The following is a 4915-nucleotide window of genomic DNA, read 5'->3' as shown; positions in this document are numbered from 1 at the left end:
TTTTCCATTCAATTTTAGGGAAAGTGGAAAAGAGAGGGAAAGACAGAGAGAAACATTGATGTGAGAGAAACAATAGGTTCCTCCTGCATGAGCCCAGACAAGGGCCCAGGTGGGGGAAGAGCCTGCAACCAAGGTATGTGGCCTTGATTGGAGTTGAACTTGGACCCTTTGGTCCACAGATTGACAGACTATCCACTGATCCAAACTGGCTAGATCTCTTAAAATTATTTTTTAAGAGGAAAATGTACAACACAGCACATAGTAGTCTCACATTATATTATGAAACTATTAAAATCTAATGAGTGTCTATATGCTTATATATTGCAAATGATTAGTATTTTTTTTTTTTTTGGTAGATATGATGACTAGAACTGTGAGCCAAGGTGTTTTTCCCCAAGGTCACGTCTCCCATCTCGGAAGAATGAGCTACACAGACCAGAAGATTTAAGGAAAAGTATGGAAAATGTATTACAAGCAGATTCACACTCCCTGCAAGGGGAGTGGGACCCAATAGTGCGCTGCCCGGTAAAGCCTTGCAGTCCAGGGGTATATACTGGTATTTGCAACAAGCCATCTGTATGTCCATCTGTGTCGTCACCAGATTGATTCTCTGAATTGTTTTTGCCCAGCAACAGCCCTGACTTTCCCTGTTTCTATGTGTTCTTTCTCTGTTCCTACGCTGAACTTTTTCTGTTTCTATGTGTTCATACGTCTTGGTTACTGCAGGCCCTCCCTTGGTTTCCCATGCCTCCTGCTTTGAGTCCACAAACATTTCATGGTTTCTGCTGGGTTGGTTCCTGTGGTTCGGCTGCTCAAACTGCCATGTCTGCCCCCGCCTATGTTTCACCTGCCTTTGTTTTCCACTGGACCCTGCCCTACCTGCCTGCATTTCAACTTAACCCTCTCCCATACAGAAGACAGGTAAGGATGGGCAGGCAGGAAAGGTATAAGGAGGTTGGGTGACCTCTCTCCAAGGTGAGAGCGCAATTTGCTTTCCAGTGTGTTCTACTTAACAAGTGATTTCTATTAAATTTATCTATATTGTTCTAATTTTTAAAATGCTTCCCATAAAATAAACCTAAATGATGTTCATTGGAAAATAGTTACAATCCAGGTGTTAGTTTTGCTCACCCTGTTTGGACACAGCCATTCCTGTGGAGGAAGTCCTCAAGCCACATGATCTCTGTTGTCTGGAGGGTCAGGTCCCTCATAGTGGGGACTCTGGTGTGATCTGTGCACCCAGGCTTCTGTCTCAGGGCCACACATCTACTGAGAGCTCATAAAATGTTTGCTGGATGGCCCTAGCCGGTTTGGCTCAGTGGATGGAGCATGAAGATTCCGGGGTTCGATTCTGCTCATGGGTAGATTCCTTGGTTGCAGGCTTTATCGCAGGCTCTGGTCTGGGCTCTGAAGAAGGCAACCAATGGATGTGTCCCTCTCACATCGATGTTTACCTTTCTCTGTTTCCCCTCCCGCCACCCACCCCTTTCACTCTCTCTGAAAATAAATGGGGGGGAAAAAGTTTGCTGGATGCATAATTCAATGATATCTCTAAGTGGGATTAATGAGATCAGAGAGACCTGGTTAGAAATGCAGATCTGACTGTTTCCCGCCTCCCCTGCAGATGGTTTTGTCAGGAGCAATGGGCAGATAATATGAGTGTCTCTATCCCAACCAAACCAAGGGCTTGCTATTACGCCCATAGGGAAGCCTGGATGGCTGCTACCCCCAGGCTGCTTGGTAGAATATCAGTGCAGCGCAATGAAGGTGTAACTGTCTGGCAGAACCTGTTCTTCCGGGGAGGCCTGGGCTGAAGAACCAAAGATGTGATCTGAGCATGGAGCCATGATAAGAAACCTGGGAATTCCACACTTTTTTTAATCCTTACCTGAGGGTATGCTTAGTGAGGGTATGCTGTGCTTGGGGGGGGAGGGGGGGAGGGAGGGAGGGAGAGAGAGAGAGAGAGAGAGAGAGAGAGAGATTCTGACTGGGGATGGAATGAACCCAAAACCTGCATGTATGCCTGACCAGGAATTGGACCCATAATGGGATGATGCTTCAAGCAATTGAGCCACCTGGCAAGGGCAAAACATTTTCATAACAGAACTGGTGTATTAACTCAGTAATGTTCAATTACATTTTAAGTGGTAGATTCAAACCCAAAAGATCTGCTTAAAGAGGTTGGGTCTTGCCCTGAGCAGTGTGGGTCAGTAGATTAGAGTAATAATCCCATACACCAAAAGGTTGTTGGTTTGATCTCATATAAAGGTAAACTCCTATATTTCCAATTAGATCCCAGTCATGGTGTATATGAGAAGCAACGAATCAGAGTTTCTCTCACATCGATGTTTTTCTCTCTCTCTTTCTAAAATCAATAACCATGTCTTCAGGTGAGGTTTAAAAAATAAGAAAGAAAAATATCTGACTTATTATTATTTGTTTTTAAACCTTACCCTAGGATATTTTTCCACGGATTTTTAGAGAGAGAGGGAAAGGCAGAGAGAAACATTGATGTGAGAGAAAAACACATCAATTGGTTGCCTCTTGCACAAGCCCCAGCCAGGGCCAACCTGGGAGGCGCCTAAAACTAAGGTATGTGCCATTTAGTGAAATCAAATCCAGGACCCATTGGTTTGGGGGTTATTCAATGTTTTAGATATTCTTTTCCTTTTCTTTTCCCTCAATCCTTTCGTATTGCTAAAAATAGTTCTTTTGTAATGTGGTGTTCCAAATGAAATGGAAAAGTGACCCCTGCCCCTTCCTGACACTTTTTTTCTTTTGACAGACAACTGTTTAGTTTTTATTTCATAATCATAAACTTAACTCTGCAATCCAGCTAGACTGGGAAGGGGTAGGGAAATTATGGAACCCAATAAACTGGCAAGAGCACAAAGATTATGGAACATTCCAAGCAAATCGGGGTGAAGGGGTGCTCTCCTGAGCTACAGAAGGAATGGTCTGGTGGTTAAGATAAAACACAAGTCAAATTTATTAGAGTTGCCCACAGTCAGCAATGGTGATCTTCTTGCTGGTCTTGCCATTCCTGGACCCAAAGCGCTCCATGGCTGTCACAATACCCATGCCTTCCCTCACCCGGCCGAAGACCACATGCTTGCCATCCAACCACTCCGTCTTGGCCGTGCAGATGAGAAACTGGGAGCCGTTTGTGTTCGGTCCAGCATTTGCCATGGACAAGATGCCAGGACCTGTATGTTTCAGCATGAAGTTCTCATCCTCAAATTTCTCCCCATAGATGGACTTGCCGCCTGTGCCATTATGGCGTGTGAAGTCACCACCCTGGCACATAAATCCCGGAATAATTCTGTGAAAGCAGGAACCTTTGTACCCAAATCCCTTCTCCCCAGTGGTCAGAGCACGGGAGTTTTCTGCGTCTTTGGAACTTTGTCTGCAAACAGCTCCAAGGAGACGCGGCCCAGGGGCTCGCCGTCAGCGGTGCTGCGAAGTACACGGTGGGGTTCACCATGGCTGCTCACGGGTGGCTTCGGGGCGGCGGCGTCTGCAAAGCCCTGACACTTTAAAACCTGTGGTAATTTGAATTCTAGTGCCCATTATTCATTATTGTTGGTTTTCACTGTGCTGAGTGTTGGTGATCAAGCCTCAGCCTCCTTCATATCGCCCTCTCCTTTTGAAATATTACATGTGTGCACAGGGAGGCCACCCTTTTCAGGACTGTGCATTTTGAGGCTTGTGATAAATGAGGTGGACCAATGCAAGTGTTCATAATACTTCTAATTGGCCCAGAAGTTCTAGCATGTGATTGCTTCACTCCTGGACTATGACTTTCAGTGGGAGGTGGGAGTTTTTCAGTGAACTGAACTGTGGAATTATGACTTTTCATCAGCTTGAAGCTACTTTTAAAATCTGAAGGTCTGACCAAAAGAAGAGGAATATCAAGTTGGAATCAAGATGACAGATAAGGTGAGAGTAAGACTAACTCCAAAGACACTTTACTGAAGAGAAAGCATTTCAATAGTAAAGAAAATCTTGTCAGAATGCCGGAAGCCAGTTCCAGCATGTCATAATTGCAAGAGTTTCATCAAAAGGTTGATGGAACTTGGGGACTCAACAAGGGCTGAGTCACATATGTTATCACCTGTTGGGGATGGCTAAAGGCATTTCCCCAAACCTGAAAAGGGATGATTGCTTGCTGCCAGACAGCTCAGGGCATCTTAATCTACATGTTATTGCCTCCTACTGGCCAAACACCTGAACAGCCGTAGGCTAATTCTTCCATTCTGACAATGCCTCTGTATATGAAACCCTGACCCTTTGAAGTGTATTTCTTGGCCTCGCCTCAGGAAAAATTGTGTTAATAAAAAGAATGGGGTCCTGAGACAAGGAGATCTTAGTTTCCTTTAAACTAGGCTCCTCTGACCCCAAATGCCTTTCAAAATTATATTTCGTCTCTGGACTCCTATTTAATCTACTCACAGCCTTCTCCAGATTTCCTGAACCCTTCTCGATGCTGGAACAAGAACTCCGGCATCAGAAGATCCAAGAAAAGTTTTAATTTTCACCAGCATCTAATAAATTTATTCATGCAGAAGAATGTGCAACAGAACACAGCTCTTTTTTATTTTATTTGTACATTTCAGCCTGGGATAAGACTTTGTATATCAGCTTCATCAAAGTAAACAAAATATTTAGGGGGAAAAAGTGATCTTGACCAGGGAGCTCAGTTGGCTGGAGCATGGTGCAGATGTGTCAAGGTTTCATGTTCAGTTCATGCCCAGTGCCCAAGCAATAATCGAGGAATGAATAAACAAGTGGAACAAATCTCTCTCTCTCTCTCTCTCCCCCCCATTCCATAACTCTAAAAGCCAATTAATAAAAATATATATATATACATATATATATACATTTATATATATATATACATATATATATACATTTA

General features: G+C 43.9%; 1 pseudogene; it reads right to left on the bottom strand.

The window, feature by feature from the left end:
* Positions 1 to 2965: 2965 nt before the first annotated feature.
* LOC102240684 lies at positions 2966 to 3484 on the bottom strand (annotated as a pseudogene).
* Between the last annotated feature and the right edge of the window lie 1431 nt (positions 3485 to 4915).

Source organism: Myotis brandtii, unplaced genomic scaffold (genome assembly GCF_000412655.1).
Source record: "Myotis brandtii unplaced genomic scaffold, ASM41265v1 scaffold136, whole genome shotgun sequence".
Taxonomy (NCBI): Eukaryota; Metazoa; Chordata; class Mammalia; order Chiroptera; family Vespertilionidae; genus Myotis; species Myotis brandtii.
This window is presented reverse-complemented; position numbering and strand designations above follow the sequence as displayed.